Source organism: Elaeis guineensis, chromosome 5, assembly GCF_000442705.2.
Source record: "Elaeis guineensis isolate ETL-2024a chromosome 5, EG11, whole genome shotgun sequence".
In the NCBI taxonomy this organism is placed as follows: domain Eukaryota; kingdom Viridiplantae; phylum Streptophyta; class Magnoliopsida; order Arecales; family Arecaceae; genus Elaeis; species Elaeis guineensis.
Genome location: NC_025997.2, coordinates 69,961,089 through 69,972,465, shown reverse-complemented (window position 1 = coordinate 69,972,465; position 11,377 = coordinate 69,961,089). Strand labels below are relative to the sequence as shown.

At 33.2% G+C, this 11,377-nt stretch overlaps 1 non-coding gene across 1 annotated transcript; it reads right to left on the bottom strand.

The window, feature by feature from the left end:
* Positions 1 to 803: 803 nt before the first annotated feature.
* LOC140858313 (small nucleolar RNA R71) lies at positions 804 to 912 on the bottom strand. Its single transcript, XR_012141879.1, has one exon. It is a non-coding gene; the product is annotated as a small nucleolar RNA R71 (small nucleolar RNA).
* Positions 913 to 11,377: the final 10,465 nt, after the last annotated feature.

The window sequence follows — 11,377 nt, the reverse complement described above, 5'->3', positions numbered from 1 at the left end:
TAGCTTACCTGGCCAATTCAATTGGTGTCTAAGGCAAGCAATGGAGGGACCCCTACGATCCCACCTCTTACCTGGTTAGTTGAAGGAAGTGAGAACAAACCCAATTTGCATTTAAACTAAGCCACTCTACATCGAACTGTTAGGTCTAAGAAACCCTTAGGTGTCTAGGTTTAATTGTTTGCTAACTTGATTATAATTAATACTAAACCACAACTAATTCTTCCTACCTTACATATCTAGGTCTAGGGCTCTTTCTTTCTTCTCTCTCCTTTTTCTCTTCAAAAAAAAAAAAAACAAAAATAAAACTTGAATCATACATTAGGGTTTGCACTAGTATATGCAAGGTAGAAGATCTCTCTATCCTGACCTAGTTGAACCCAATCCTGTGATTGAACAATTGATTCATATTAAACCTGAAAATCAGATAGCTAGAGATCCTAGAGAACCACCTAGGCAGATGAAGGAATATTTTATTCTTTTCACCTATAACCCATCGACTTGTATCCACTTACCTGATATCCCTGCAAGCCACTGTGAGATCAAGTCGACCATAATCCAGATGCTCCCATCTTTCTATGAGAATACTAATGAAGATCCTTACAAGCATTTGGATGAGTTCTTAGAAATTTATTCCATGATGAAAATTCAAAATTTTATTGATGATGCACTTAGATTGACCTTATTCCCCTTCTCACTTAAAGACAAAGCCAAGAACTGGCTTGGCACAATAGAAAGACCAATCCAAACTTGGGCTGAAATGCAGCACGAGTTTCTTAAGAAATTCTATCCCATAGGTCGAACCAACACCATGAGGTGAGCCATCACTGGATTAGCTCAGCTTCCAGGAGAACAAATTCATGAATCATGGGAGAGACTTAAGGAACTTCTTAGAAAATGCCCACACCATGGTCTATTTAAGTGACAAATTATTCAAGCTTTTTATGAGGATTTAGGTGACCAATACAGACAGATGGTAAATGCATCTTATGGGGGTGCATTCATGAGTAAAAGTGAGGATGAAGCCTACACTTTATTTGAAACTTTGAGTGAAAATTCAATCAATCATACTTCATTATCCTCCTACGAAAGATCAATCCCTTACCAAAAGTGGGCAGAAATTTTTGAGATCAAGCAAACAGACTCTAATCCTAAGGCCGATCTGAACCTAATAGGCCAATGATTAGATAAAGTCGACCTTCTTGCCCAAAAATTTGATCAGTTCCTAGCATTAGGTCAACAATCTCCTGCACAGTACACACCACCACCTAATTATTAGAAGATTTGTTCTATCTGTGCTAGCCCGGCCCATCATGTGAGCGAATGTCCCATGGCTGCACAGTTTTTATCTTTCATCCAAGAATAAGTTCAAGCTACTCAAGGTTACTCTAATCCTGTCAATAACCCATTCTTAAATGCATATAACCAAAATTGGAGGAACCATCCTAATTTTTCTTGGAGATCCCAACAGACTCAGGCTCAGACCCAAATTCTTCCTTTGCAAAACTTTTAGAGTAGGCCCCAATATCAAAACTATACTTATAATAGTGGTCAGCCTAGTCAGCCTACTCAGTCATCTTATTACAATCAGCCGTTATACCCACCTCCTCAACAGACCAATATAGCCAACGATAGATTTAGCCAACTTCAACAAATGATCATGACCCAACAGCAATCTCTCGTTAGGTTAGAAGCACAAATAGATCATTAACTGAGTCTACCATGAGGAGAGAACTAGATCAATTGCCAAACGAACCAATATCGAATTTTGAAAATGACCCACCCATCCACCAACTATCTGGACCAAGTCATCAATCCAATGTCCCACTTAAGAATCCTCAATTTGAAATTGATATAGTAATCTCTGAGCTTACAAGAGATAAAATTCTTAAGAACTCATACCAAGACCAGGTGAGTGAGGCTAGTACTGATGCTAGCCGAAATGTAAATTTGAAAGAACATGTTAGTATTGAGACTAATCCGATAGAAGAACTTGAGCTTAAAATTGATACTGAGAAGATAGCAGATGAGCTACCCTAGATATGTCCACCAAAAGTTTTTTTTTCTTCAGCCCTAGAAGTCGATTCTTCTTCTTTAGAATCACCATCCCCTCCAAAATTGAAATCATCCTCAGGTGCACTTGAGAATACATGTTTAGAATTAAATGGCATCCTTCCAGCATCTCGTGCGTCAAACTCAACTTCTAACCTAAAAATTTAATTCATGAGCATTTTAGAAGAACAAATAGAAGAAATTCTCAACAAACAAGGATCTAAAAATTATCTTACTACAATTAAAAATGATGATGTGAAATATTTTTTAAAGATTGGTAATAAAATATTAAAATTTATCAAAGGCCATCTTCTTGAGATTTGCAATCCAAAACTATTGAAATTTGTCAATCAAGTATTTGATACAGGATAAGTAAGAATTGGCATGGTCTGGCTGAAAACAGTAAACTTAGTGCTTCCTGGGAGGCAACCCAATTTTTCAATTTTGATTTTTAGCTTTTACTTTCTTTTGTATCTTTTTTAGGTTAATCGAGTCTTACTTAGTATCTTTTGTAGGGATCTAAAAATAATCTTGGCTAAGTTAGGAGGAGAATCAATTTTGAAAAGACTTCTGGATCAGGTGATATCTCTCTTTTTCTTTCTTTTTGCATGCACCATTCATTTCTTCTACTCCATTGAGGATAATGTCGATTAAATTGGGAGAGAGAATAATTTTTTTTTTAAGTCCTCAAGTAAGTTAGTATTTAGTATTTAAGCATCTGATTACACTTAAGAATCAAGTTAAACCAAACATTTTTAAAAGAAAATTGATGCACAGATCAGAGAGTTTGTGAGATATTGAGGGATCAAGTATTAAAAAAATTCAATAAAGAGTTAAGTTTAGAACTTAAATAGTTTTCTTGGAGCATTTCTAAATCTTTCTACCAGTATCAAAGAAGAGTTTACTTCTTATGGGCTTGTGTAAAGTAACTATATGTTTCTTCATATATCTAAAAATAAAAAAAAAATTCAAGTACTTCATGCTGAGCAATCGGGCCTCTTTGCCTCAGCAAGCATTAAGTTTCGCGTCAAAAGGTATGAAGGGCAAAGAAGCTTTGTTGTAAAGCTAGTTTTAACTCATAGCCTATTTGATTCGAGCAAGTAGATTCGAGGGATATTTTATACCTAGTGCCCTAAAGCCATCTGGTTTGGGAGTCATTGACTGAAAACTTGCTACATGGGTCAAACAGAAAGCTTAAGGGGTTAAGATACTTAATAGCAGTATAACATTAAAAAAAAAAATCAATCAATAAATGAAGGACGGAATTAACAATATACTTGTCCATGTGAAGGTAAATTATTTGGAGATAAAGGTAGCGATAATTTGAAAAAATTCAGAAAAGATTTAGTGTTCTTAGTTTAACTCTCATATTGACTAGTATTAAGACCCCAATGACATACCTTATTTACACTCTACTGAACATTAGTGGTCCTTTTGAAAATTATTTGATGAAATTTAAGATTTTAAGTTAAACGGTACTTGATTCTAAATTCTTTCTTTACTCGAGGACGAGCAAAGTTTAAGTTAGAAAGTGTGATAAATGGTATATTTTTATATTTATTAAAGATATTTTTGATAATTTATGGTGCTAACATCTTCTTAAAAATCCTAATTTCATAAATTTATTCAATTTTCTTAAAAAATAAGTGATTTTAAAAAAATATAAAATTAGATATATTTATAAAAAAATAGATGTTAATTTAATTGAGCAATTTAAGCACCAAAATGAAGAGAAATTTTTGAAGAATTTAATACATATTTTTTCTAATTTTTTAGCTAAAAATTAGAGAGAAAATGGAGCTAAAATATCTTAAAAAATAAAAAAAATAGCCTTCGATGTACGGTGGATCGATCAGTCGATCCACAGAGCCAGGGTGCAGTCCACAAAAAACTTCACGTGGTCCACAAGCGCGGCTCACAGTGAGAGAAGGATTCTGAATGTGATCCAATGGTTGAAATTCATCCCGACCCAGATCTGACGATCAGCATCCATTGTCGGTTTATAAGGAGAGGTTTTTGCACGATCCGATGGCCCAGAAGAGATCCATCATGCGATCGGACAGCTGAGGATGCTCCCGACTATGTTAAGGATTTAAATTGCATGATCTGATGGCCAGAACTTCATCAGAACCCAGATCCAATGGCTGACATTCGATCTGACTTTGATAAGGATTAAAACTATGATTTTTGATCAGATCTGGGTGGTCCGAAGCTGGTCCGACGGCCAAGAATATTCTTAAGAGGATTAATAAGGGTTTTAGGACTCCTTTTCCTATCAAAAAATTATGAAAAATGTATCTATAAATAGGAGGTCCAAGAATAAGCTTGGTGAGTAGAAAAATTGAGTAGAAAGTGTAGAAAAAAATAAATAGCTTTAGGGACCCAAAGAAAGGAAGGAAAGAAGTCGGTTCGCTCTATAAAGTACGATGGAAGAAGAAGAGGTCATCAACCATCTTTTCGACGAGGCTTGGCTGATCAACTTCAGATCTTTGTTACAATTTTTATTTTTTTATTATTTTTTTTAAATTTTTTACACTTGAATTTTAATTTTAATTAATGTAAAATTTATTTTCTTGTACTTTAAATTCCTGTCTTTTATTTTTCGCAAATAGATGCTAGGATCTAATTAGTAGATCTTAGTACCTAATTTATTTTATACTTTTTAAATTTTTGTTATTTATTTTTATTATAATTAGATGCTAGGATCTAGTTTGTAGATCTTAGTACCTGATTTATTTTTTATATTTTTAATTTTTATTTTCTGACTTATTATTTTCTCAAAAATTTTATTTTTTTTGTAAAATCAAAGATTTCAAGTTAAAATCCTGCCTTCTTTGTGGATTCGACCCGACTCACTACTTTCTACATATTTTTAATTTTTATTGAAGTCAAAATTTTATTGATAATCATGATGTCCTAACGACAGCATCTTGACCCTATCAATCATAGACTTTTTGAGTCATCATTTGATGAGATAGCTTAGGATGACAACTCTTCTTACTAGGAGTGATCGATTCTTTATTAATCGAACTCACAATCTTCATACACAATCCATTATATTTGGAACATCCCATTCATGACCTAGTCATGAGTGAGTATGAACTAAAATATGGGTCATGTGAATAAGATTTTACGGTGGTCTTACGTCAAAAGACTAATTGCACAACTCCCACTTAGAGAATCTTCTTTTGATATATATGTAAGGCTACCATAAGAAGTTCTCTTTTAGTAAGTCAATTTAATGAACTCATTACCTAATCAGCACCCATATTCTTATATTAGTGTCTCACACAAGTGACTTGTAGGATCGGCCACCCTCTCCTTTGAGCATACATAGGATGTGCCAGTCTACTCGGAATATTGATCCCCGACTCAATGCTCTTATTGTTGAAAAACATAGGCGATTTCATGCATGTATTTTAAAAATTTTTAAAATAAAATAAGTGAAAGATAACTAGATTAATCATATTAATCTAATAAGCATATGATCTAATCATCAAATCAACCTACTCTAGGATCTATGACATGATATGTTGCATATAAAATTTGAAAAAATCCAGATGATAAAATATGCATGCATGGATGTGAGCAGTAGATCAAATATACTTCTACCTGAGTTTAAAACTCGATACCTAAGTATGGGTCGACGATCACTGCTACTAAGAGATGTGGTAAAGAATATCTTTGTTGGTTGCTCGCAGCCGCACATACATCCGGTCTCTACTGAAAGTCCACTCAAAGCTCTGATCTGATCGATCTTCTCAAGAATGCTAGTTCACGCGAAGACCTTCTTCTTGGCTGATCTGGATCTTTTCTTCAAATTTTTAAAACCTTTTTAGAGGTTGAAGATCAAATTCTAGAGGAGATGAAGAGGTGGAAGAAAGATGGAGAGGAGACTATCTTCTTTTTTTTTTTTCTCTTCCCAAACCCTTAGGACCAAAACCCTAGAAACTAGGTTTTGTGCTAATCCAAGAGAAGAGGACTCTCCTCTTCTTTTTCATGCCAAAAACTCATGCCCCAAGACCCTCAACAAGTAGAACCCTTTCTCTACTCTCTTACATATACAAAAGAAAAAAATAAACTCTTTTTTATTGGGATGTAATAGGGTAGGGTGAAGAGTCCAACATTGTTTGGACTCTTCCTTTAGTTGTCGCACCTTTTCACAATCCGACACCAAAACAAATATGGGATGCCCCCTTTGTTATTTTTTCATGGTAACACCATATCACATCTGATTTCCCACAATGAGAAATCCCCATGTTGTTGCACAAAATAAGAGAAATAAAAGGCATGAGTGGCAAGGTCTTATAGATAATGTCAAACATTAACTATATGGTATCCAATTTCAAATCACATTTGAATATACCAAATAATACCAGATCTTATCCAAATTTGAATGTGAGAAAGGAGCATGAGAGGAATCTTTGGCATGAAAAAATCTCATGCAAAAAATATTTATGCATGGAGAAGAATGGCATCCAAAGTGAGTTGGTGCAAGGGTGAAGAGTCCATTCCAATATGGACTCTTAATTTCCTTATTTGAATCCAAACCAAATTACATCTGGTTTAGCCCAAATAAAATAGATGAAATCTAATATAATTAGGTTCATAATTTTTTAATCAAATTTTAATCAAATTAGGAATTGATTGAATCAAAATTCTGATCGAATCAGGGATAATTCTCCTTTAGCGATTAAGTCATCTCATAACCTAATCGGATCAAATCTAATTGAATCTAATTTAATTAGATTTTATTTAATCCTCTTCAATCAAATTGAGTTAATTAGTACTCTAACTATTAATTAATTTTTTATAAATTTACTAACACTTGATAAATAAATTTATTACAACTTTTGTATAAGGTTAACCATCAATCGAATTAATGATTAAGCCCTTGAATAATTCTCAACTGTTGATCAGCCACATGATCAGTTAGAAATTTTTTTTGAGTATGACCCCATAAGTTTGAACCTAAGTCAATAGTATAGAAATAAATTTCTAAATCAATCGATATAACCATCTACCAATGATGATCCGATGTTCGAATAGGTCGAATGATGGTGAAGCAACATTCAAGAACCTATTGGCATATGGTTACTGTATAATTCATTCCTTTGATCCTAATGCTCAAGGAGATCTAGAATTTAACTGTCAAATCTAGATAAATCATCTATATTATATTTTAATCATTTAAATCTATCATATGGATTATCGAGGCCCAGATTTTACTAAATTGAAATACATTGATATATTACTCCTACTGATTTGGAGGGGTCAATCCTATCTTGACTCACAAACTGACTTGATAAGTACTTGACTGTACCCAAAATCTTTCATTATTAAATTTAAAACTCAGTTAGTCCAATATCAAAGTACAGTGAGTTGCTTTCAAGTCATCATGGTGATCTCAGATCGGAGAGACACTTATATCTATACTTTTTGTGAGCTACCCTTGACAGCGGAGTGCTTTGTAGTTGGTCACGTTTAATGAGATATACTCCTACATCTCACTTGCATACTAGTATCTCCATACTATTTGGTTATGAGGACAACCAATGCATATGACACACAATGATCTATACTTGATATCGCTATCATCTTAGTAATAGCATATCGTTTGGTCGCGAACCAATTTAAAGACTACGCGATAAATCCTCTTTTATCGATTAAAATAATCCTAAGGACATCATCATAACATAAGAGTTCATTAGAAGATATAATTTTATGATGAAAAAGGTCAAATAATTTTTATTATTGATCAATTCATATATATCTATAATTAGCACAATCATCAAATGATTGGCTTTAGGATACAATTCTCAATAACTTTCACTTGGACTAAAGCCAATTAGGATAGTATCATATATCCATCTTTGATTTATTATCTCAGAACTTCTACATATCGAGACTTTAGTAAATGGGTTGGTCAGATTTTTTTTTCCATCGATCTTCTAAAGTTTGACGTCACCTTAACAGATTTTTTGAATAAAGTGGTAGCGATGCAAAATGCTTGATAAGCTAATGGGACTTTGGCTTCTTGGCATGAGCTATGGCTCTGATGCTGTACAATATAGCAGAACAATCATCGGAGAGTGCCACTCCTAGTTTACCAATTGAACCTCTATAATCACATAGCTTCTTTACAAGCATCAGATGCTACAATGCATTCAACCTCACAATTTGAATTGACTATAATTTTTTACTTGAAACTTTTCCAGTAGATTGCTCCATTATATAGGGTGAAGATGTATTCCAACATGTTTTTGCTATTATTATATTCAACTAAAAATTGGAGTCATACTCTACAAGTTTTAAGTCAGATTTTCTATACCCGAGTTATTGATCTTTAGTATTTCTCAAATACTTAAGGATATTTTTCTAGTGATTCTCATCTGGATCTTACAGCTATCCACTCACTACCCCTAGTGAGTATACCATATTCGGTCTCGTACATGGTGTACATAATAGAACAAATTCTAGTTGTAAACACTCATGTAGTTGGACTTGGGATACCTAAGTAGTCTCTTAGATTTATCTCTATAGATCTTCATCCTTAGGATGAGAGGTGCCTTTCTCAAGTCCTTTATGGAGAGCAATAATAACAATGAAACCTTTATTCTCTGTAATGTAAAAAATATTAGTTTCGATTAAGAAAATTTTATTCACATACAATACAAGAAATATATTTACAGAACTATTGACCCATTTGTATTTGCAGGATTCTTCTTCATTCATAACGAAGCCATGTATTTTGATCATTTATAAAAATACATATTCCAACTTTGAAATATTTAACATTATCATAGAAGAAAAATATCTCGTTATGGTTAATATCATAATGTTGACAATATCCTTTGACAACCAGATGGGTTTTGTAGGTCTCTATCTTCTTGTCTGCACCCTCTGATCCTACTGAAGATCCACTTACACTATGGGTTTTACCCTTTCTAGTGGATCAACAAGTGTCCATACATTATTGATCTTCATGGACTTTATTTTAGATTTTATGGCTCCAAGCTACAAATCAGAGTTGGACCTCTGCATGGCATCCATGTAGGTGATCAGATACTTGTTGTTCTCATTAAGTTCAATAGGATCACATCCCAAAATTAGAAACTAAAGTATCTATCCGACGGATGTGGTACTCTATTGAATCTCCTTAATGATGCTTCTACAATAGGTTCTAGATTTGATCTAATCAAATCCAATTCTATGAGTTCACTAGATTGTATCATTTCTTCTATCTGTCAAACTTCATAAGTTCTACATCAAAAACATCAGTTCCTTCATCAAGGTACTCCTTTTTTCAAAAGGAATGCTGAACAACTTTTGTTTTTTAGTAAGGTAGAAGTTATATCCTCTAGATTCTTTGAGGTTATCCTACAAAATAATACATATAGGACCGAGATCCAAGCTAATCTATTTGCAAATGCTTGATATTAAATAAACACTCTCAAATCCTAAGGTAAGAAAGTATCGGCTTATGCCTAGTCCATATCTTATATGGAGTTATTGCGATTGATTAATTCAAAATCCAGTTCAGAACATGACAAATAATCTCAAGAGCATAACCTTAAAAGAAGACTGACTAACTTGCAAACACCATCATGGATCGAACTATATCTAATAAAGTTGATTCCAATAAGAGAATTCCTAATCTCTTCTAGATATGTCAAAAAATTCATCAAAAAGGTATTTTCTTCCTTGGTCTGATCAAAGAGTTTCAATGCTCTTCCCAATTTATTTTTCTATCTCATTAAGAAATTATTTGAATATTTTAAATAATCTAAAATTATGACAAACATGTTCATAGATCCAATACATCAATATGTATCGGTCTCAAAACATCATTGGCTTGTTCACCTTTTCAAGGAAAAAGTGATTTGATCATTTTACTAAGAAGATAGGATTGACAAATTGATAATGATTCATAATTATTGACTTTGAGAATTATCTTCTGTTGGTCCTATTCTTGTTAAATGATCGAGCCTAAATTACCAAAGGTAGGAATCCATGATATAATCTACTTTAGGGTATTTGATTGTGGTGTACTATACACTAACAGGCTGTGATTATTTTTAAATATCATTTCTCAGTTGTCCACATAATTTTGACATCATTCATAATGATATCATAAAAATCATTAGACAATAGTGACAATCACTAAAATGACATTGTTAGAATCGAAAACTTGCTTGAAAATTTTTAAAATCAGAACTGAAATATGACTTCCAGCTCTAACATTCAAAAATCTTTTGTTGTTTTCAATCTTTCTACTAATCTGAAGTCGTTGCAATAATTTGCATGAACTTTCAATATCCAATACCCAGATAGTAGTGTCACAGATAGAGAAATCATAAGATGTTATCATATAAGTACTTTGTTTGGAATCCTTTACTGATTTCTCTTCCTTAGCCTGTTCAGATTAAAAGACTCTACCAGACTAGGTTAACCTTAGACTTTTTTATCAATATGGGCTCATTAGCTCAAGCATAACTCTCTTGCACCTTCTTTTCCTTTTCTTCCTCAAAAGATTGTTGCCCCATTAAAGACACATCTTTAGATGTGCAAAAGAACTCCTTCAATATTTGAAAGATTTTCTCCCACTGAGCATTATCGAATTTACAACTAAATTCGTATTCTTCATTGCTCTCAAAAATATCACATAGTGATACAATCATTTGGCCACTTCTGATAAGCACCTTTGATCGCATCATGTGTATTGAACATGGAAATATTAGGTGCTAGATCCGTAATCATATACAGGATCCATTTGTGTTCTAAAACTATTTGCAGCTTTCGGTACCATATATCGAAGTTGGATTCTATTAATTAGTCACTGTCAAACAGTGAACGAAGCAATGAATATCTAGCTATAACCGAAAAAAAAATATAAGGCCTCTATATTTATGAATTGATTAAGTTTAAAGATTTGGACTTTAGTCTAAATATTCTCCTACTATTTTAGTCAAATTGGTAGTCTCTATCTCCAATCTAAGGAATTACCTTAATTTTTTAGTGGGTACTAGAATTCACATAGACTGCGTATAGGTCCAAGAATGGCTCGATCAACCCATATGCACTTATGGGTAGGTTCTCAACCATTTGTTTCTCCAAATAATTTTTAGTAGTTAATTTAGTTCCAGATTTTATTTCAGTAGGTGATGGACCTCCACTGAAAGTTTCGATTAGGTCAAACTATTAACATGAACCTACTTAGTGATTCTAGCTAAAGAATGATTAGGTCTGAGGATGGCTCGATCAATCGAACCATTCATCAAATAGTACAATAGAGTCGTCACATGATGAATGATAATTTCATCATTCA